At 39.5% G+C, this 24,555-nt stretch overlaps 1 pseudogene; it reads left to right on the forward strand.

The window, feature by feature from the left end:
* Nucleotides 1–24,555, forward strand: part of LOC143438322 (protein SET-like) — a 55,981-nt pseudogene that overhangs the window by 24,091 nt on the left and 7,335 nt on the right.

Genomic DNA, 24,555 nt, shown 5'->3' on the forward strand with positions numbered 1-24,555 from the left:
CTCTCTCTCTCTCTCTCTCTCTCTCTCTCTCTCTCTGTCTCTCTCTCTCTCTCTCTCTCTCTGTGTATGTTGTAAGTTCCTTGTTCTTTCTTGATTCTGTTAATTTGGGTCATGCTTTTATTTCTTTTGGTGAGTTAGGCTAAGGTTCTGTGGAGTTTGTTATCTTCTTCAGAACCAGCTCTTAGATTTATTGTTTCTTTACATCATTTCTTTATTTCCATGTCATTCATTTTGCTCTGATTTTGGTGGCTTAAATAACAATGGCCCTCATAGACTCATATATTTGTATGCTTAGTCACCAGAGAATGGCACTGTTAGAAAGGATTAGAAGGATTATGAGCTATGGTCTTGTTTGAGGAAGTGTGTCACGGGGGTGGGGGGGGTGGGGGTGGGGTGGGCTTTGGGATTTCAAAAGCCCATGTAAAGTCCAGAGTCTCTCTTTCTGCCTGTGGATCAGAATGTAGTGCTTAGATACTGCTCTATCACCTGCATGCATGCTGTCATGCTCCCTGACCTGGTGATAATGAACTAAAACTCTGAAACTCTAAGAGAGATCCCAGTTAAGTGTTTTCTTTATAATAGTTTCCTTGGTCATGTTGTCTCTGCACAGCAACAGAACACTGATGAAGACCTACTGCGTTTGGATTTGGTTTATTTTTGTTTTTGTGATTTTTACATTGCAAAATTCAGTCACTTACTTGTGTTCTTTGTGATTTTTAAAATGTAGTCACTTAGGGCTACAAACTTCCCTTTTAAACTGCTTGTTTTCCATCTATTTTTTTAAAAAGGTTTTTATGTTTTTAATTACGTATCTATCTTTTATTTTTATGAATATATATGGTTCTCCAAGTTTATGTGTTCCACATGCATGCAGCATCCTGTGGAGCAGAATAGGGTTCCTGGGAATGGAAACAGTAGTGAGCTGTCATTGAAGCACTGGGAATTGAACATGGGACCTCTTAACCCCTCAATTATCTCTCTAGCCCCCCAGAACTGCTTTTTAATGTATCTCAAAAGTTTTGTTGTATTGGGTTTTAATTTTTATTTAGTTCCAGGAATGTTTTTATTTCTTTCTTGATTTCTTCTTCAGCATACTCATCATTAAGTAATGAGTTGCCTAGATGCCTTGAGTTTATGAACTTACTAAGAAATTGTTGTCAGTTTTAAGTTTTATTGCATAATGATCTCATAGACTTATTTAAGATTTTCCAAATTTTCTAAGGTTTGTTTTGTGTTTAAAATAGAATATGGCCTATTTTAGAAAAGAAGCCATAGGTTACTGTATGGAATGTATATATATTTATTGTTGTTTATGTGACTGCTCTATAGATATCTTTTAGTTCCATTTTATGTAAGATGTCATTTAATTCTGAGTTTCTCTGTAGCTTTTGTTCAGATGACATATCTGTTGGAGGAAATAGGGTGTTAAATCACTTACTATTATTTTACTGTCATTGAGATGGTGTTCATCTGGGTCTTTAAATACAGTAGTGTACTTTTAATGAAATTGAGTACACCAGAGTTTGATATATATATGTTTAGTATTGTATTTTGATTAATTGATTCCTTGATTATAATGAGTTGTCTTTCCTTGTCATTTCTCATTAGTTTTAGTTTAAAAATCTATCTTGTCATATTTTAAAATGACAATGTCTTCTTTTTCCTGATACTTGTTTGGAGTACTTTTTGTCATTCTTTCACTTTGAGAGGTGCCTATCTTTAAAGCTAATATGTTTCTTTTAAAAAGTAGAAAAATAGATTTGTTTTAAAATCAATTTAACTATGATATGTGTCTTGATAGGAAAGTTAAGCCATTTGTATATAAAGTTATTGAGAGTTTGGTGTTGAATGCAGTCTTTTTTTCTATTTATATTCTTAGCTGTGTTATTATTATTATTAACTTATAACTTTATTTGTTTCTTTTTGTAGACCATTGGCGGTGCTTCTTCCCCTCTTCAGTTTGCTTCCAATATTATGCTCAGGTTGTTTTAATTGACATGAATTTTTTTAGGCTATTTGTATTATAGAAAAATTTTCTTTCTCCTTCCACTACAGCTTTGTTAGGCTCAATAGTCTAGGTTGAAAGTTGTGGTCTTTTAGAACTTAGAGGATGCTCCAACCTCTTCTAGGTTTCAAAATTTTCACTAAGAAATCAGATGTTTTTTATGATGGCTTTTTCTTTATGTGTGACTTGTGCTTTAGCTTTTGAAGATATATTTCTGTATATTTAGTTTTAGCTATGATATGCCATGGAAAGTTTGTTTCTTGCCTAATTGTGGTTTTGTGTGTGTGTGTGTGTGTGTGTGTGTGTGTGTGTTTCTGTATAAGTATGTCTTTTCTTAGTTTGAGGATTTTTCTACTTAGATCTGGTCTATGCTACTGTGCTCTGCCATTGACTTGGGGGTTCTTCTCCTTTATCTATGCTTATTAGAAGATTTAATCTTTTGGAGGTATTCCATATTTTCTGCATGTTCCTTCTCTGTGCCTAAAATATCATATTCTTTGCTTGTGTTTGTTGTTCAATTTCTTTATTTTATTTACAGGTCCTGATAGTGTATCTTATTCTTGATTTGTTCTATTTGTAAGGCTTTCTATTGAGAGTTTTAGTTGGTTATTGAGTTTTTCAATTCCATTTTCATTTCAGCTTGAGTTCTATATAGTAGTTCTCTTTACTAAATTCTGATTGTAATCCTAAATAGTCTTTATCCTTTCATTCAGCCATGCATTAATCCTTCCTCTTATATCATTCAGGTTTTTAATTTTTATTCTTCTTTAAATTAATTGGAGTGTTGTTTATGACTTTTAAAACTTTCTTGACTTTTTTTTGGATAAAGTTTACTTTTGTTCTTGTAAATTTCATGCCTTCAGGTTCATCTAGAGAATTCTATAGGACTCAAGGGTTTGATGGAAGACATGCTGTTTTGGACAGTCATGTTTTTATGTTTTTGAGATTTTACCTTGGCATGTAGACATTTTCCTTGGATGTGTTTCTGATATGAGAATCTGACCTGTCTCAGTTGTAGTAGTGCAATGAGTGACATAAGCTAGGTCTGTTGAAGCTGGTGCATAAGCTGTTAATAGGACCAGGTAAAGATCTCTCCTGAACTGAGAGTCTGGAGCTAGGTCTATAGGTATCAAGATGTCAGAGGGTGGATGGAAATGGGGAGAGGAGAGGAGTGATTTATTAGGCAATGGTGATTTCTGAACAAAACAGGTTCAAGATCCAAGGGTCTGGAGCTAGGCCTCTGGGTGTGGAGACAACATCATGCAGAAGGAGCTGTGGAAGAAGGAAGACCTGATATACACTGGGAAGACAGCTTGGGAACAAAGCAGATTTGCTTCCTGGGTCTGGAACTAGGCCTGTGGATGTGTAGATGGTGGCAGTCAGAGAAAACATGGGAAAGAGAATAAGGGACATACCTAGCAAAGGCAGCTCACAAACTGGCTGTGCATATTTTCCCCATATTATCTCAAAGGGTTTGCAAGTTTGCAGTTTGCCATTATGATTTTATAATACTGTGGAATATATAGAAGTTTAATATTTTAAATGATATTCTTTTACATTTACTCATTTATTTTTGTGTAGGGATATATGTGTGCCACAGTGTACTTGTGAATTCAGAAGGCAGCCTGTAAGAGTTGGCTCTCTCCTTCTACTGGGTAGGTTCCAGGGATTGACTTCAGATCTTCAGGCTTGATGGCAATCACTTTACCTTCTGAACTGTCTTGCCAAATGAAAGTTTAGTATTTTCATTAATCATATTTTATTAGTATTTCCCTAAAGTTATTTTCTAAACAAGGAGAGATATTTTTGTAGTGTAAGTGTTTATATTTATCTCTGGAGTTTCAGTACTTGATATAAATATAAAATGCTTGTGAAATATTAAGTATGTAGTTTTAGCATGTTACATAAAGTGGTACTCTACTCCTCTTTCATTATAATTGTCCTACATTACTTATTGCATAATTATTCCTTTCTCTAGTAATCTGTGTTAGGGTCCGTATTTTTCAGTCTACTCTACATCTTATAATTAGATAAGCCATCTAAAAATTCTTATCAATTCTGTTATTTCCCAATTAAAATAACTTTAAAAAATGTATGAAAGATTCAATTCATTTTTTTTTAATGTTTGACTATTCATACCTGCCACTTGAATCTTGTAACTACTCCGTGGCTCATCTATGCAGATTTGACATCTTGATTATAGTATTTTACAAACTCAAATTTGCACTTTACATAAAATTACATTCCTGAAATTTCTTTTTTCCCCTTTTAGAGTTTAAATATGCCAATGTCTAATGTGGTTACAAAAATAGAGTAAATGGACCTACCACCCATTCAAGGTCGGTTTGGTTATGGGAACAGATGATACTAGGCACTCATTGTAAAGACTGAAGGTTTCATGTTTTGTGTGGAGATTGTGCTGAACTCCAAAGCTTATTCCAAAATGTCTTGAGAGAGCAGGGAAAGCAGCTTAGCTTTCATTATGATTCAGGAGTGTGGTTGGTTTCAGGATGAGACTTATCCATATAACTTGATACTTATTCACAGCAGCAAAGAAGAGAGCACATGCTTTTTACTGACTTAGGTGTAGTCAGAAAGGGTATGGGAAACGTGATGGTCTGAATGAGAAATGGCCCCATAGTCTCATTGTTTAAATACTGGACCCGAGTTGGTAGAACTCTTTGGGAAGGATAAGGAGGTGTGGCTTTGTTGGAGGAGGCGTGTCACTGGGATGGGCTTGAGGTTTCAAAAGACTCACACCATTCCTATTGAACTCTCTCTGCCTCCTGCTTGTAGACCAAGATGTAAGTTCTCAGCTGTTCCTGCTGCCATGCCATCACAGACATTAAACCTGTAAAACCTTACATCCAGTTAAATGTTTCCTTTTATAAATTGCCTTGGTCATGGTGACTTCATAGTAATAAAAAAGCAACTAATACAGAAGTTGGTACCATGAAGTGGGTCATTGCTGAGAATGTGACCGAGTTGTTATTTTAGAAGAATATGCAAGTTTCTGGAATTTTGAACTAAAAAAGGAGTTGAGAGCTATGAACAGAGCTTAATGGGCTGTCCTAGTAGTAATATATTGGAAGACAGTAGTTCTGAGAGTAACATAGACTGTGGAATACTAACTCATAACATTTCATAGAGGAACAACATTAGCAACGAGTCTAGAAACCATTATTTGTCCCAGAATGTGGCTGTCTTCTGCTCTTGTTCTAAGAATTTTCCAAAGGCCAAATTGAAAAGTTAATGAATTATTATTTTTTTTTTTTGACAGAGAAAATTTTAAGACAGTCTAACATTGACTTGGTTGTGTGGTTATTAGAGATCTCTTTTTTTTTTCAGATCTACAATGAAAAGAACAACTGTGGCATTTAAAAAAATTTTACAGTTGAGAGAAAAACAGCAGCAGGAGATTTAAAGTTGCAGCCAAGGCTTTTGCTGAAAGAGCTAAATAGACCAAGGAGAGGTCTGATTTGGAGTAAAAGGAGGTGGACCCTAAGAGCAAGTCCCACCCAGCTAAGCCTATGAACTTGTAAAAAGAAAAGACCTAAAGAACTGTCTCCTTCTCAAAAGCACAACAGTGTTAGCTGCTACAACTGTGATTCCAAGGGTCAGGCTCTACCCAAGCAAGCAGCTGAACTTGACATGTTGTCCACGTGGCTCTGGCATTAGAGGCATGAAGGACAAGTGAAGGGCTATGAATTCTTTCTTCATGGTTAAGGAGAGCCGCTGAGGCCAAGCATTTGGCAGGAGACTTTCTGTATGGAGTCCTGAGAGGCTATTGTGTAGACCTTTAAAAGTGAAGCCTAGATTGCATTGGAGATCCCATTTTAGAGGTGCCAGAGCCATGGCATATCTGCCAAGAGGAGCTCCACACAGGGATTGGAATCAGCCTGAAAGAGAGGGGTCGCTTGTATCCAGCAAAGCTGCAAGGGCAGAACCATCTAAACTATTAAACTACAGGATTTGAAGTTTACTTTGCTGACTTTCATTCTTAGCTTTGATTTAGTATGTGTTTGCTGTGTCCCATTCCCTCTCTTTTGCAATGGTAATGTATATTCTATGCCATTTTATGTTGGAGGAATGCAGTTTGCTTTTTGATCTTACAGGGTTTGATGACTATTCTTGACTATATCTGGAATGTTGACTACAATCCAGAAACAGAGGACACATCTGTGAGAGGGTTTTTTTTGTTTTGTTTGTTTTTGTTTTGTTTTGTTGCTTGGTCCAAAGTGGGTGACCAACTTCTAGTCTGGATCTTTTGAAGTAGTAAGACACACAGTTTTGATCTGATCTTGAGGCAGGAAATCCCACCTTTAACCTGGACCATACTTTCTGCTAAAATCTTATATAAGGACATGGAAAAAGGAAGCCTTTGCTCTTTACCTTCTTGCTCCTTTCTGCTCGCTGACCCTGGACCCTCTTGCTAGCAAATCTATTCCTTCCATAGTATTAGAGTCTATTTCTTTGAGATTCTAGCTTACTAAAGACCAGATGAGATGTCAAGTCTTATGGACCGAGAACCTACTAGTTTCTTGAACTTTCTGTTTACATCAGTTTTATGGCTGGGTGTCACCACAACATAAAGAACTGTATTAAAGGGTTGTAATATTAATAAGGTTTCTATGGAAGGCAGGGATTAGAGTATAGCGGTGAATAAGAAATGTCGCCATAGGCTCATACATTTGAATTCTTGGTCCCTAGTTAGTAGAACTGTTTGGGAAAGATTAGGAGGTGTACCCTTGTTGAAGGAGGTGTGTCCCTGGGGTGGGCTTTGAAGTTTCAAAAGACTAGTGCCATTTCTAGAACGTTCTATGTTTCCTCTCTGTGAATTGGAATATGAGCTTTCAGCTATGGCACCATCACCATGCCTTGTAGTGGGATATCTTCCCACTACATTTGTATAAAGCTTAGCAATTGGGCTGTATGAGCGGTAGGCAGAGTGAGGAGTCGGCAGGAGAGGAAGAGGAGAAGGAAGAGGAGGAGCTAGGAGGAGAGAGATGTAGGATCCATGGAGAACCACTGGTCCAGGATGGTCATGGGTAATAATTTATATATTAAGGTTAGATATTGAGAAACAACTCTAATTGTGTGGGCATTTTGTTAATTGAGCATTATCAAATATATAAAGCCATTGGATAATCTTTAACCATTAGAGTCTCATTTCTACCAGGTACTGTGTGGATGGTGGGATGGTCTAGCCTTAGCCAAGTATTGTGGAGACAGTGTGGTAGATTGGCAGAGCCATCTCCCATGCTGGCATCTTGTGGGTGCCAGGGCTGGTGCTTCTGGCCTGTCAGAGCTGAGCAGCGGCAAGAGCATGCTGCTCTTTGCCTCAGTTCTTGTCTAGTCGGGAATATGGCAGGCCCCATAACAACAATCCAGATTTGGTGCCGCCATTTTAAATATTACCTGTAACAATGCCTTAGTAGCTGCTGCCATATTTCCTACTGTGATGGACTTCTATCTCTCTGGAACTGTAAGCTCCCCAAGCCCTTCCTTCTATAAGCTACTTTAGTCATGGTGTTTTATCACAACATTAGAAAAGTAACCAATACATAGAACAAAAGTGTCAGCACTCCAGCACCAAAGATGGAATCAGACTTTTTAATTTTTAATTATAGAGACCCAATCCAAATCCTGCCTGCCTCCCTTGTTTCCAGTTACCATTTTTATTTCTGTCATTTAACATTTATTATCTCATACTACAATTTCACTTTTCCTATATTGACATATGAAAAAATAATGACTTTAGAGTCATATAGACAAAGCACAGTCAAATTTTGTAGAGCTTTGATTTGGAGTTTGTCCTGTTGGGTTTTGGTTTTGCTTTGGTCCAATATGTCCACTCTATATTGGTTTCTCTCTTTTGGAATTACAATGTGTATTCTGTGTCACTGCTGAATGTTGAGAGCACATGTTTTGCCTTTTTATTTTACAGGGGATTATAGTTAACAGATTGCTTTGAGTCTGAAAAGTTAGGAATATAACTGTACATGAAAAATAATTATAAATAGAAAGCCTTGCAAGAGTCTGTGCTTGTGGGTACTCTGATTATTTAGCTCCCTTAACTTTATGTTAGTAATCTTCTTTTGTACATTCTTCTGTACTTAAAAATGCATCATTAGTGAAGTTCACATTTGTTGGTTTGGTTTTATGAGTTATTACACATGTGTGAATAAGTTCCTAGAAGGACTAATAGTTGAACAAAGGGTTCCTATATGCTCCTTGTATTCAGACTCTCCTGTCCTCTGGTGTCTTATGACTTCGTGTCTAGGCTTTAACACCCTGTAGCAACAGCTTTGCTTTGTTGTATTTCCTAAGGATAGTCTTCTAAGGATCTTGATCGGGGTGATGTTGATAAATAGAAGGACTATACTTTGTTTTGTGATAAGAAGAGATTCTTAGTAATGAATCAGAATGCTAAGTATATTTTTGATGAAGGTTAAATAGGAAGACTTCCCTTAAAATAAATCAGAATTCAAAAAAAAAAAAAAAAAAAGAAAATATGATCTGTGGTGAAAGCTGTAAAATTTGAAAACTTTTAGGCCTGACCTGGTGCTTGACTTTTAGCCTAGGTGGTGAGGCATAATGCTTTTAACATATAGCTGCTTAGTAAGTGCCTGCTGATATAAATTCATGGGCTAACTGCCAGAATCAGAAGTTTCTATGGTTAATGCCAAGCAATATTTTTTTAAAAAAATAAACCTTTTAAAGGGAGCAAGTTGAAGTGAGAAAACAAGCAGGCTTTTACTGAGGAATCAGTTGAAACACTGAACGACTCCTTTTGACCTCAGTGCTTCTAACCACACGCTTCCGTGACAGTGCGTAGGTTGGTTTTGCACACGTGCAGCAGGTGTGCTTCAAAACCACTGTTTTCACAGTTGACACTACTGCTCCTTACAGTTTTGACTTAGTCTAAGGTTGAAAATGCCTCTATCAACTTGGAGAGGAAGATGCAGAACAGTCCTGATGGCAATCTGTTGTCAAATGTCACTGTGTTCTCATCTTAACCTCCAGCAGAAAGTAACGGTTGGGGCAGTTTGTTCATTGCAGAACAAAGGTACGTTTCCTGATAAAAGTCCAGCCCATCTTAGAACACTTCTCACAGAATAAAGAAAGCAGATAAGAACTCATGGACTTGAGTTTCTGAACCCTTTCCTCTGTCTGTGATGGCCTGTGATGACCACTGGAGGAAAGTCTCCTGCATGTCACCTGATCTCTAGCCACTGTGGTCTCTTGTCCACAGCCAGTCAGTTTACTTATTTTTCAGGATAATAAGAAACCTTGTGAGAGACAATGAAGAAAACACAGTCTTAGCAGTACCTGGCAGTCGGCCAGCATGCAGTGGAGCTCTCTGGAGAATTGAAGCCATTTTTATCCTCCTCCATAGGCCTGGGGATTGGAAACAGTGGCGTCGTTCTTGGAAGAGAAGAGCAGGTTTACAGCATCATCTTCTGTCTTCTGTGACAGTGCCATGTAGCATTGTTTAAAGTGGCTAACAATCGCTGCCTTCACCTTTATGTGACAGATTTATCTGCATCGACCAGACTCTCAACTATGAATTATTTCTCACTGTGTCTAGAATGATAAGACTGGTTATTTTTTTGTGTGTATGTGTTCAACCTTTGGGGAAGTTAGATGGCCATTCCTTTGCTCCTTTGGTTTCACTGTCTCTAATTCCCAGGCATTTAAAGTCATCCAAATTGGATTTGATAAGCATAATTCAGACTCCCCACGTTTATTCTCTAATATGCTTCTTGTGCAATCAAGTCCCACTTGGCCATACTAAGCTTCTCTTGTTCATCCTCTCTGTCATTCAAGTGGATAGAGACACATAGATCATTGGCACTAGTGATGGTGGAGGGGTGGGGTTGCAGCCTGATGCTCAGAAGCCTACTCAGAACAATAGGCAGAATAAAGCAGTGGTAGGTTTTTAAAGAAGGAAAAGAAAAGAGAGAAAACCCTCTAAATATAAAATAAAGTAAAGGAAGGTGTTATTTAAAAAGCACACAAACAAATCTCATGGCTGTCCAAGGATGGGGGCTGGAGAGTCAGGTGACTCTTTTTTTAAGAGCATGTGGCTTTTTTTTTTTTCCAGCCAGAACAATGATCACAGACACTCAAGGAATCACATTGTTGGGGATCAAACTCAGAGGCCTAAGTATGCTATCCAAATCTTCTACCATGGTCAGGTCCTTAGCATCCATATCATATCCAGTGCTGGGCAACCTGCAGATTTCACCAGAAGCATTTGGCCTGCAGGCCCTGTGAGGATTGTTTCTATCAGGACCTACTGACAGAAGATTCCGTGCTGCCACCTTCTACAGAACTGGGGCCAATGCACTTTTCCTCAGTACACCAGACATGGAACACTCTGGGGTCTCAACATTGTGTGACCAGGGTCCTTATCTGGATTTCTCATCTTAAGTGGGCCCTGTAGCTCTGTGAGGTCTCCACACAGGAGCTCCCAGCCTCCTGGAGTGGCAGAAACTTTAGGGTGATAGCCTGCTTAGTTGTGTGCTTTCAAATAGGGTCCCTGCTCTGATCACATTTTGGAGACATACAAAAATGTATTTTATCCTTGTTTTTTGAGGCACTTGAGGGTTAAAGAACACCATTTAAGTAAATATTTTAATTGTCTCAGTGAGGGGTTTGCTCGGAAGATGTGTGTTGGAGCATGGTTCCAGAATGGAGTCCTGCGTGGGGAACTTGTGAGAAAATTCCAAGAAAACAAGTGTTGTGACCTCAGTTTCCTCAAAAATGTGAAATTGTTCTTGGAATGTGTTTTCATGCTCCTTCCAAGTGTAGTGGATAGGAGTGAGTTTACTTCAGACTGTTCATTACAACTGGCTATTGTTGTTTATATACATCTATGGAAAAACATGTTTTTGCCACATACAACTTATCCTTATGATTGTACACAGCTTGGATTCACAAAAACTTCACTTATGTGACTCTTCTTAGCCCCCGGGGTATAAATTGTCTGATGCTCTGAATAATGTTGACTGTTGCATGAGACTTTAGTCTGTCTCAGGTTTAGGCTTTATTTTCTCAGGTCCCTCGGCCAGTTAGATTGGTAAACAATGGGTCTTATCACGTTTCTACTTTTTTTTTTTCATTCATGAGGGGTGTATGAGTATGTGTTGGTATGGGTGAATATACAGTCATCTTTTACAAATATAGCAAGGCCATAGTCAGACTGATTCTCCAAGAAGAATGTGTGTGTAGGAATCATACCATGCTTCTAATACAAATATGTGTAATAACCATACTCGCCTCTTTTAAAAAGATTTATTTATTTTATGTATATGAGTGTACTGTTGCTCTCTTAAGACACATCAGGAGAGGGCATTGGATCCCATTACAGATGGTTGTGAGCCACCATGTGGTTGGTGAGAATTGAACTCAGGACCTTGAGAGGACAGTTTGTGCTCTTAACTGCTAAGCCAGGTCTCCAGCCCAATACTCACCTCTTACAAGCAAGCCAGTCAATATAGAAGTTGAAGAGATTCTTTACCATATTTCCCCTAAAGTAGCATGGATGTTTACTGAGTAATAACAGGGTAATTCAAGGAGAATCTGGCATCAAGACTTAGTATTGATGGCCATGGTGTGTCTTCTTAGTGACCATGAAGTTATGGTAGCGACTATATGAAAATCAAAATAGATTCTTTAAAACTATTTTAGGAACTGCATGAGCAACTTTGATTTTAAAAGTTACTAAAATGTTAACTAATGTTCCAGAATTTATTTTAATGAATATTTGCATTGTCACCTCAGCACACCATTTGAATAAAGTAGGGTCCAATGTTGACCTGTTCTCTCTCTCCTGATGCTGTATAGCTAATTTCTTCAAATTATTGCTTATAGGCTCTGTTTCTGCTTTTCTATTTCTACACTCTCTTCCTCAGTCTAGTCAAGCCTGAGATGTTTAGCACTGCATAAAAACATCATGAGGACAGAAACTGGTCTATTTTGTTCGCTCGGCTAGCCCAACATGAAAGATAATGTGCAATACCTAGTCATCTCTCAACAAATGCTTGTTAAAAAGTGGATGAACATAATGGGGTATTGACAACCAACAAGATGGAGATACCTGTGGAGAGTTTTCTGTTTTTAGAAGTGTGCCTATGCTAAATGCCAAGGAGGGAAATGGTCAGATAATCACATATCTCATATGAATTCAAATACTTAACATGTCTGGGAAAAGACCAAAAGAAAGCCTGATACAATGGTATCTGTGGGGTCCTAAAGTAGGGTGGAAAATGTTGGTTTTCTTTTTATGTAATTTTAACACACTGCCAAACTTTAATTCTAACTAATCAAAAAAAAAAAAAAAAATCACAATCCAGGGCTGAGCTTGGCAGAACACACCTTTTACCTCAGCACTTGAGAGGCAAAGGAGGCAGATCTCTGAGTTCCTGGCCAGCCAAGATCTTGCTTATGAAACCAACCAAACAGCAGCAGCAACAGAAAACACACACAAAAGCAAACAAGAAAAGAAACAAGACAAAACCCCCTTTATATTCAGCAGACATAAGGGACATAAAGTATTTCAGTGCACTTTAGCTTGAGGCTCAACTACAGCAACTGGTATTGAAGCCATTGTGATGTTCTAGGTGAGCTGATGTGTAGTGAGTATATATTAATTATTCAGATAATAGACTAATTCTTACTTACTATTGTAATTAATTCAGTCTCATGTTTCCAGATAGCTCAGGGTCATAAAACAGAAGTTACAACAGCAAATCTCTACTAGAAGAGTGTGTAAATCTCTACTGGACTGGTGTGTAAAGAAGACACTGGGCAAAGTCGATAAAGAATAAGCCATGGACTTGTTATCACTAAATTGTCCCAGGAACCCTCTAAGGGAAGCACGATTCTCATCACCATTATCATAATCATCATTAGTACTTATTTTAGATGTGAAAATAGAGATTAGCGTGCTTATAGAGCTGGCCTGGTGCTAGACTGCTGCTAGAGTTTAGAGCTTATATAGAGCTGGCACGGTGCTGTTCTGAAAAGAATGTACAGTTGCAGCTGAAGTGAAGTTCTTAGTTGGGGCTTTCGCATCATAGCTGTTATTGATCTTTCTTGTTCCCAGATACACAATATCCTAAAGAGTGCAAACTGTACCTAGAACTGACCATTGCAAGGATTATTAGCCACTACTGTACACTGTGATACAGTGTGTAATCTCCCCACTATGGCTGGCAAAAGTTAGAAAGGGCTCATGGTTAGCTTGGATCAGAGTGAGTACTGCTTACAATGAGGACCCAGTGAAAAGAATTTGGAGGTCTGTCGTTATTCCTGAGAAAAGTATAACAGCAAAGCAGGATCCAGTTAAAAAAAAAAAAAAACTGCACTTTACACAGCTAAAGTGTAGGGCAGGAAAGGGCCAGGACACCCCATGTCTGCTGCTTGGAGGTGTGGGGGAGTCAGAAGACCAGCTGCTTAGTAGCAGGAGCCACCGCCTTTGTCTCAAGAGGCTCCAAGCATGCTGAGAACAAAAGGAAAGAATCAGTCTCCAATTTTCTATCAAGGGAGTTATATGCACATGATTAAATATAAGCTGAAGACCCAGGTGTGGTAGAGGCAAGAGGATCAGAAATTCACTGTCATCCTTGGACTTCATAAAGTATTTGAGGCCACCTTGGGCTATGTGAGACCCAGTTTCTGAACAAATAAATTAGAAAGCAAAAACATAAAAAAAGAATGCAGTAAAAACTCATTTTTCTTTGCTGCAGCCTCTTTTCTCGAGAGGCAACTTTATTAACAGTTTCTTGGGCATTTTTTTTCCCTGAAATACTTTATGCACAAAATTATATATTCAGCAGTTGTGTGTATGCTCTTTGAAAAGCACATATCGTATCAAAGCACACCCACCTCCTGTTCTCCCGTCATAATCTTGCCTTTGAGCAAGGCACTTGGCCAAGGGGGATGAGAGCTGAAATTTGGTAAGCCATGTTCTCAGGTGGCTCCTGAGTCTGCCTGAAAGGGGAGCCATTTCTTCACTGTGGAAAGGTACAGTGTGTGGTCATGGGCTTGTTTTGTCAGCATAGCTACATTCTCCCTCTCATCACTACCCAGTAGTTTGCTGTGATGAACAAATAACACTTTAACTCACTTCTTATTAGCAGGCATTTCAGTTCTTTTGCTTTTTCCCTCATAGGGGAAGAAGTGGAGCCAATTTCTTTGTCTGCACATTGTGTGCAGCTGTGTGAGTGTTGTCTGTGGATTGAGTTTGGCATGCTGGTCTTGAGGTTCTGAGAGATGTGGTTTCAGAAGAGAAACAAAACATGTTGATTTGAAAAGACTCGTGTGCCAGGGGTATTTCTTCTTTGATTTTTTGTAAACAATATTCCAAATTCTCATCATTTTCAGCCTTGGTAATTGCCTTCCAGCTGTTCTGGAAGTGCTTGCTTCTCATGGCCCCTAATCATCTTAGCGGGTCCTAGCCTCCTTACCCTGTCCTCATCCCCTGTCATCAGGGCCCTGGACATGGCAGCCCCTCTCCTAGCTCTTGGAGAGATTCTTAATTAGAAGACTCAATATCTACCACTTGACATTTACGGAAGGGTGTGGTTCAGTATCACACATTTGAAAATCTTGGCTCTTCCCCATTAAATGTCAATGTATTTTCTGTCTCTCTAAAACATAGAGACAATTTAATATCAAATGAGGAGATTTTGACAGAAGAATCTCTATTCACAGGGGAAATGATTGTGGGGATCTTCCTGGAATGGTTGTTTGAGCCTAGGATCTAAACTTTGGTCTGCCTGCTTGAGGTAGCTACCCATTCTCCCCAGCCTCTCTAGACTCTCTAAAGTTCCATGGCTCTGCAATAGAGATAATTTATAAGTTTGCCGTTGACATTTATAGCCAGTTAAATAGCTAGCTATCAGCAAGTTAAATAATCACGCTGACAACTTGACACAGAGCCAGTCTTCAAGATCCAGGTGTGGGATGCCCATTTTTAAATCATTCCACGTTCACATTTAACGTATGTAAAAATATACGAGGGGATTTCCAAGGTCTTCATCTATATTATAATTAGAGTTGTGTCTGCATGTTTTCTCATAATGCTCTTTGCTAGTCTTGGTGCTGAATACTAAATTGGTATTTACACAAGCAAAGCACCCCTAAGCTACAGTCACTGCCCCTCCTCTCCTAACTAAGCCTAAATCCTTCCACTTGACATATGCAAAGAACTGCAGGGAAATGACATTAGGGAACTTGAGGGACCCTGGCTAATTCATTCAACTATTCTTTCTTAGGGAAATAATTCTCTGCATGTAATTTGATTGGGGTGTGAGGGATGAGGTTGATTTTCAACTTTGTGGTTTCTTCCTCTTACCAGGCTCTTCAGATAATATTTTTTTTTTCTACTTTTAAGTGCCCTGTTTTTCCAGGAACCCCAGTATTCCAGTTCTCAAATTAATGCCTCCAGAATCCTGACAGCGTCTGATGAGAGGAGGAGGTAGAAGTTAGCTGTGCACTTTAGATAGACCACCACTCCCCGAAATGACCAGTTTCTTCTCTAAAAAGCCAGAATGTCCTTGAGTATCTTGGCAACTTTGTCCTTACCAAAGGATGTGACAGGTGTTTGGGAGGCTCTGAGGCCTGATCTGACTCCTCAGTGGCTTTTGGGCTGCCACTTCAAGAAGGGGGGATGTTACAGGAGCAATAAAGGTCTATTGAGGACAAGCTTCTTCCGGTCTAGCCTGAAAAGAGATCTTACATATTAGCCAAGGGATCACCTAGGAAGGCAGGCCTACTGTAAGCCACCCCAAAGACACAGGTGTAATAAATTTTTCCTTTAATGAGATATTATTTTTTCCCCAGAATTCTCACCCTTTCATATAGTCCTGTGAGTCAAGAGGCTCAACATGACTACCTGCCTTACTTTCCCTATGTCTTTCTTTTGAAGTTGGTCAGAATTTGTTTTTCTCTGATACTTTTGGGTGCCTTATTTCTTTCTTTAAAGTACCCCTCTTCCTGCCCTGTTACAGTGTGCAGTCACGTGGTAGGACTCCATGCTTGTAATTCAAATACCAGGGCTTTCTTCCATCTCCAATCTCCTTCCTCCTTGGGGTGGCTGGTGGGGTGCTTTTCATTTGAGTTCTAGTAAAACTGTCTTGAGCTTCTGCTGGTCCATTTTAAAGTTTTGCACCAATGAGAATAAGAACCTCCAGAAGGGACCCCAATTTCTCGGAATAAGTCACTTTTGCAAGAATGTGAATAAAGTTTAGAGCCTGTCAGAGAGACTAGCCTTTCTGGCCATGCAGCAGGGCTTGGTAATTATGGTGTGACTGAGCACCTTTGGGAAGCATCTTGGGAGCTAGGGGCTTTACGTCCCATAACTAGCTTTGTTTTTCTTTATTTAAGCCATGAATGGAAGAAGTAGTCACCAGGTCTCATTTTCTAGCTCTAGGAATATCAAGGCTATTTTTTGTTCGATAGTAATAGTCTCTGTACCTGTACTGCATATGTAGACAGAGGCACATTTGAATGTTGATTGATGTGATCTTTGGGGGAGTCTCATTATCACTGTGTACAGCTGAAGAAACAAGGGAATTACAAAGGTAAATGAGTTGCCTAAGACCCCACAGGACAGCTGCTAGGTGGGAGAGCCAGTTCAACCCTGGCAGGCTATACTGCTCCTAAATACTAGAAGATTAGAATTGAATCTCTTAAGGAAATGAGTCTAATTATTTTTTCTTTACATAGCATGCTGATGAATCTTGTGTATAAGAACAGCATAGATTTTCCCAGGCTAGTTCTTCACAGAACTATGTAAGATTATTTGAACCCAGTGCATCTCTGGATCCTGTCAAATTGCTTGACCATTTTTCATTATGTCTCCTTAGGAACTCACATTGAAGAAATGTATTTATAAGTCTAAAGTCTCATATCTTCCTCCATTTTTCCTGAAACTTCCAGGAAGTCAACCTGTGAACTGATAGGATCCTTTGTATTATGTCTATTTGAACGGGAATTGATTATGAAATATAAGTTCAAGGCATGGGATTTGTGGGTGTGGCTCCAGGTAACTGCATTGTGTTCTGTGATTTTTATAGCACCAGTACAGACATAATGCTTTACCCCTAAGCTATAACCCTGAGTATTTTTAAATTTTAATTTGTGTGTGTGTGTGTGTGTGCGCGCGCGCAAACACGCGCGCGCGCGCGCAAACACGCGCGCGCGCGCGCAGGCACGCACATATGCTCACACATCTTTGGTATTTTTTGTCTTCTTAATTTTCTCTTCTTCTCCTCCTCCTCCTTCCTCTTCCTCTCCTCCTCCTCTTCCTCTTTCTCTTCCTCTTATCCTCCTCCTCGTCTTCCTCTTCCTCTCTTCCTCCTCCTCCTCCTTCTTCTTTCTCCTCCTTTTTGTTTTGATTTTTTGTTTATTTGGTTTTTTTCCTGTTTTGTGGGTGAGAGAGAAAGAATATAAAGTTGGATAGGTAGAATGGTGGGGGAGAATCTGTGTGGAATTGGGGAGGGGAAAGAGTATAATCAAAATATATTATGTGGATTATATGGAAAAAGTTATATCTATATCTATGCCTAATAAACTATATATATATATATATTATTAATGAAAAATGGTCAAGCAATTTGACAGGATCCAGAGATGCACTAGGTTCAAATAATTATATATATATATATATATATATATAATTCTGGAGCTAAAATATGTGTGACCATGGCCTATTTAGGCCACCTCAAATTCCATGTTCCAACACAGTAAATTTGAGGATTTTTTAAAATAGAAAGCAATCAAAGAATGACATAAATCAAGGAACTTTTCAGATGTATTGATAGAAGCAGTAGGTAGGTTGTTTAATCAAAGCAGGAAAGCTCTGGTCTAGGCTCTGAACACCGATGTTGACACTCTTGCCTTTTTGATTGGTAGAAGCTAGTGTCTGCTAAGTTAATATATTTTAAAAGTTTTATGTCCTAATACATTAAATCAGCTTTGTAGAAGGGTCGGTAAAAGCTGCAGCTTATTTCTGGAAACTATTTTGTTTGTCATGTTTACCCCAGAGGACATAGTCTAATAGCAGAGTGTCCAGAGAACTTCCAATTCTTTTTAAAATGACACATTGGAGTCACTATGAATTTAGAAGTTACATATTTTGAAGACCATTTGTGAAGTTGTCTTGCCTTGAAACAAATGTGTTATTTGATATGTTTTATGCTTGCCATGTCATCTCTTAACAGTACATATTTGTAATTGCAGGCATAGTTCTCAGTCAGTGCTGTCTTTAGAGTGTGTAGTCCTTTGCTTTCAACTTCCAGAAGAAAAACAATATTGAACCAGCCCGTCTCCCACTGTCAGGCAGCTCTGTGGGTGCCTGGGATTGGCAAAGGTTCTTCACTTTGATTTTTCTGTTAACTGAAAGTCACAATATGTATTAAGAACAACTTCTGGTGTGGGAGAGCCTTGCTGGGTGGGCAACTCATTTTGGAGCCTGTGCTGAGATGTTCATTAAGAAGTGTCAACTGCACACAGCCTTTTGTTATGTTGGTTTCTTTGCCTATTTTCTAAAGAGAGAAAGAAAGGTCAGGCATGAAGTTGGGTGGGGTGAGAAGATGGAGACAATCTGGGAGGAGTTGGGGGAGGGAAAATGTGATCAGAATATATTGTATAACTTTTTTTTTTTTTTTTTTTTTTTTTTGGCAGTGGCTATATGGCCATGTACTAAAGGCTGGATAGCTAAGGGGCTTTGGATAGAACCAAACATGACTGGCCAAAAATGATTCCAAATGATATTCTTTTATATTCAATAGACTGGTGCCTATCCCACTCATCTTCAAAGAGGCTTCATCCAGTAACTGCAGATGCAGAGACCCTCAGCCAAGCATTAGATGGAGTTCTGGAAACCCCTAGGAAGAGGGGGAGGGATGAGGGCACCAGGAGAACATGGTCCACAGAATTAATTAAGTGGGGCTCACAGGGGCTCACATAGACTGAAGAGATAATCATGGAGCCTGCATGGGTCTACACTAGGTCCTCTGCATATATGTTATGGTTGTTTAGCTTGGTGTTTTTGTGGGACTCCTCATGGGAGCTGGGGCTATCTCTGATTCTCTCGCCTGCTCTCTAGACCTCCTCCTTAGTTGCCTCATCCAGCCTTGCTATGAGGGTTTGTGCCTGGTATTACTGTAGCTTGTTATGTTGCATTCAGTTGCTATCCCTGGGAGGCCTTTTTTTTTTTTTTTTTTTTTTTTTTTTATTTATTTATTTTTTTTATGAAGGAAAATGGATGGATGAGAAGTGGCTCTGAGGGGGTGAAGGGTGGCAAGGGCTGTGTAGGAGGAGTGGAGGGAGAGGAAACTGTGGTTGTGGTATAATGTATGTGAGAAGAATAAAAAAATTAAAATTTCTTTAAAACTTAAAAAAAAATTAAAAAGTCAGCTAGGGAGGAAGTGGGAACTATCTCTGAATCAAGATTTTAAAAAAAAATTTTGAAGGACAAATACAACAACATAACAAACAAACAAAGAATCCACACAAACAACAGTAAGGAGAAAACTTGGCCTGTCAAGCTGTTTAGGTATGAACCATCTGCTGCTTAGTAAATGTCAGTCCCTGGAAGCTGTCCCCGCCCTCGGGCTCTCCTGCCTCACCATGGCTCTCTTGTCCACAGTGGGTTTGTCCTTGGATCTCTGTTTGATCTAAAGCTACCAACTAACACCTGTGGTTAATTTTGATTGTCCTGCTGGTTGAGGTACTTCCACTCAGCTGTGCTTGTCTCGTGCTTGTCAGCAGTAGGAAGAAACACAGCGTTTAGTGGCGGTTTCAACTGTGTATTCAGAGATCTGAGATTTTTAGATGGATGACTCTGAAACAACAGTCAAAGTTTTGGGAGATGACTAAATGTGGTGATTTAGATGTTTATGACAACTGTAAATCTTTTTTGTGTGCTGCTTTGGATGCATTTTTAGATTTTTTTTCTCCTATCCCATAGGTCCCAAATCCTTGGAAATGATTGATTTGAGATGATCAAACATAACTTCTCCAACTTACTTATTTAGTGAGTGTCATCTAAAATCATATTTTTCAAGTTTGAATAAATGAAACAAATTTACATTTTGAAATAATCTGTCATTAACTAAGACAGTAATCTATTAGGATGTCATCTTTCATTCCCCTTCCTAAGATCAAATAGGAAATTTCTAATCAGAAGTTCATGCATCATTTTTTTTCCTTAGAGGAAGAAGTTACAAAAAAAGTGAGCTTGCATTAGGATTATTTCCAAATGACTACAGGAAAGGGAATGGCTAGTTAGCTTGTGCCCCCTTGATGGTCATTCTTCAATTTTAGTGTGTATCAGAAACTCTTGTGAATTCTACCATAAAATACAATTTATAGGTTCTACATTCAGAGAGTATGACTCGCTAGATTTGGGGTTGGCTTTGAAAAAAATCTACATTTTTGTTTACATTTTTACAATTTACATTTTCTTTCAGCAGCTGGCATGTGTGCTTTAGAACCCCATGTGAAATACTCAAGGAGGACCAGTGTGTTTCTATCACATTGCATAATTTCTGAATTCAGGAGGAGTCTGGCCATTGTGAATTACCTAATGTCTTAAATAAGAGAAAAGAGTCCCTTGAAGTCTAGAGTTCTAAACTATACGCTTTAGGCTGAGTTGTCTAGAAACAAAGCCTCTGGTGAGTGCTTGAGTGTAACCTGAGTTTTGGGTAGCATCTCATGGGGAAGACAGTAAGGATGTCGGGTTAAGGGAAGGGAAGGAGCTATGTAAGTGTCTCAGTTAAGGCCAGCTTTGGGGTCCATCCCACCTGGAGCACTGGGACGTGTGTTATATGGAACAGTTGGTCTTAGCCTGAATAAAGAGATCAGTCTTCTGTAGCTCACATCCGTGTGCCACTGATTTTGAGCTTAACTGGTGTGGATGTGTGTCATCCTATTAATGAAGTAACCCTGCTGCCACATGAGACATTTGTTTGTTTGTTTATTGGATGTTTTATTTATTTACATTTCAAATGTTATCCCCTTTCCCTGTTTACCCTCCTCAAACCCCCACCCCCTCCCCCACCCCCCCTCCCCTTCCCCCCCTGCTTCTATGAGGGTGCTCCTTCACCCAACCACCCACTCCTGCCTCACTGCCCTAGCATTCCCCTACACTGGGGCACTGAGTTTTCACAGGACCAAGGGCCTCCCCTCCCATAGATGCCAGATAAGGCAGCCCTCTGCTACACGTGCAGCTGGAGCCATGGGTCCCTCCATGTGTACTCTTTGGTTGGTAGTTTAGTCCCTGGGAACTCTGGAGGGTCTGGTTGGTTGATATTGTTGTTCTTCCTATGGGGTTGAAAACCCCTTCAGTTCCTACAGTCCTTGCCCTAACTCCTTCATTGAGGACCCTGTGCTCAGTCTGATGCTTGGCTGCAAGCATCTGCATCTGTATTGGTCAGGCTCTGGAAGAGCCTCTCAGGAGACTTTTCTTATAGTAGACTTTCTCTAGAGCCGCTGGTAGCCCACAACTCCTGAGAGTTGATCGAGAGGTGAACTAGACAAGCAAGGGGAATGCAACCCGGGGCCCATCGGCATCCATTACACTTTGATGACACAGCCGCACTGCACTCTCTTCACAGATGACTCTAATTCTTGGTCATTGTGGTCACCCTTGTTCTAATATTTTATGTAAATATGATTTTATAATCCTCCTCTCATGATTTCTTTTACAATTAGAAGGGGAAATATGGGCAATATAGACACTTGCCTTTTACTAGAATTTGTCATCTTGCTGCAAAGCATATAAAACATGACAGTGTCCTTTGACAATTTTGATACCCATTATCAAGAAGAAGAACATGATTTCAAATATTGAATTATGGGTTCCCAGACTGCTGTAAAATCATAATCATTTGCAGATGATTCTGTTTCATGCTTCTTGTAATGATATTGTTTATTGGGAAGAGGTTCCCTTGCTTGGAACTTTCAATGAGAAATATGCTCTTCTGGAAACTACTGAACCTGTTGTCATTGGTTACTTGGCTACATTAAATAAAACAGCTTCTTCTGAACTGCATTTCTGCAGAACACGAGCGTGTTTGTACTGTGTTCTGCACAAAACAAATTATGTGCTGACACCCTCTTAGAGAATTACAAAGCATTTTACATTATTAAAGGCTCTAAATACTCTGCAAGTAAGAAAGCTGCTAACTTTTGCTTTTAACTGTTTCCTAGAGCCTATTTTCTCATGGTAGAACTGCCTGTCATGGATATTCCTGGGCTTCTATTTTTTTTTCAGAATACAAAGAATACTTGTATCTTTGTACACAGCTAATGTTCCATATAGCAAAGTTGAGGAATATGGAAATAAGACTTTCTTTCTTATGGCATATAAGAAGCAGACCAGCCAGTCCCTTTGTGAACACTGGTAAGCTTTGGAAAACCAACTCCAATAGCTTCCTGTAAGTGCCAGGACAAGGCAACCAAGGGAATCAGAGCAGCTTCTGGGGATAATGGTGGATTTCCATCTTTTTTTTTTTTTTTTTTTTTTTCTATTCTGAAGGGTCATAACAGCAGTAGTATATTTAATGAGGGCTTACAGGAGATATACCAGGTCCCATAAAACATTTTATTCACATTAACCTATAATGACTTAATGGGCAAGAAGTTTCTAGTTCCTAGTTTAAAATGTTTATTAAATGTCTGGAATTTTTTTCATTTTCATTTTTTTGGAGTGCCTTTTCCAAGGGGAATTATGCAATATTAAAAAGATAGAATATTAAAATTTCAGCCAAGAAATACTACTACTGCTCTGCTGATGAGAACTGTGGTCCAGTGCCTCTGAATTCACATGGGTCCCCATGTTCTCAGTTCCCAGCCTCATCTTATTAAAAATGTTAGAATTGCTGTGGGTATGTGGCATTCACTTCTGTGCAAGAATGACCTTCTGTGAGCTGCTGTCTAAGGAACTGTGAATTATAGCAGGGAATGAATATTTATTTGGAAGAAAAACAGCAAATATTTACATTTTATACAGCACTCGGCAGTTTTATAGGAAGCTTCCCTATCTTCTTCTTCCTCTTCCTCTCCTCCTCCTCCTCCTCCTCCTCCTCCTCCTCCTCCTCCTCCTCCTCCTCCTCCTCCTCTTCCTTCTCCTTCTTCTTTTTTTGTACTCACAAAAATCCCAAGAATGTCAATATTAGAGGTGGAGAGAGCTGAGAACCTGAGGAAGACTGTTCAGTGCAGTCTTGCAAAGCCTGGAGCTTCATTGTCATTTACTAATCTCTCTCTCTTTCTATCTCTGTCTCTGTCTCTGTCTTTGTCTCTCTCTCTCTCTCTTGCTCATGCATGTGCATGAGTGCATGTGTGTGTGTGAGTGCATGTGTGTGTATGTGTGTGTATGTGTGTGTATACATGTGTGGAGCCTAGAGGTTGATATCAAGTATCATTTTCCTCCTCTTTCAATCTCTTTACTTTTTGAGATTGGATCTCTCCCTGGTATGGATCTCACTGATTGATTGGCTAGACGAGCTTCTCAGTGGTGTGGAGCTCACTGATTGGCTAGACAAGCTTCTCAGTGGTGTGGAGCTCACTGATTGGCTAGACAAGCTTCTCAGTGGTGTGGAGCTCATTGATTGGCTAGACAAGCTTTTCAGTGGCGTGGAGCTCACTGATTGGCTAGACAAGCTTTTCAGTGGCGTGGAGCTCACTGATTGGCTAGACAAGCTTCTCAGTGGCGTGGAGCTCACTGATTGGCTAAACAAGCTGTTCAGCAAGCCCCAAGATTCTCCCGATTCTCTCCTCAGTGTGGGGATTATAGGTATGTGCCAAAACAGCCCCAGATCTTTATGTAGGTATTGAGCACCCCAATTATGTTCTCATGCAGTTTACTCACTGAGGCGCCTTGTTCTTGATCATAAGTGACAGCTTTCTTGGTACCATAAGAAAATTCTAGAAGGAAACCATGAGGCTTTTTCTACCCTTATCTTAATTCGTTCTTGATTATTTATGCTCAGCTACCTCAGTCAGAATTCAGTCAAGGGCTTCCTAACTCCTGATCTGTTACTTAGCAATAGTCATTCTTGACTCATAGTAAGGTTATAAGACTTATGTATGTGTGCTGTAAGGGTGTGGTTGCTGCTTTCCGGTGAAGAAGTCAGAGGTCATATTTCAGTCCTCGACAGGGAAAAGAAGACTGTGATACCACAAATGCTGGTGAGGGGACAGTCACATTAACCAGCAGACAGATGATAGAGGAGAGACAGTAGGCTGTTACATTTGAGGTTGTTGAGAAGATACCTTGGTTCAGACTCCTGAGGCCTGGTTGGTCAAGATGGAAAAGCATGTCTTCGATTAGGTGCAGATCGGGCCATCTTCACCCCCTGCTTATGATGGCATTGCTCCATTTAAAGTGTTTTTCTGTTCTTATCTCTAGTCTGCTTCTCTAGAGGTTTCTAGTTCAGGTGTACTCTGATGCATTGATGGAAGAAGTGAATGAGGGGTAGAACTGGCGTGGCAGAGCAGCATGGAGGGAGGAGTCATTTTAGAACATGCTA

Source organism: Arvicanthis niloticus, chromosome 25, assembly GCF_011762505.2.
Source record: "Arvicanthis niloticus isolate mArvNil1 chromosome 25, mArvNil1.pat.X, whole genome shotgun sequence".
Lineage (NCBI taxonomy): Eukaryota > Metazoa > Chordata > Mammalia > Rodentia > Muridae > Arvicanthis > Arvicanthis niloticus.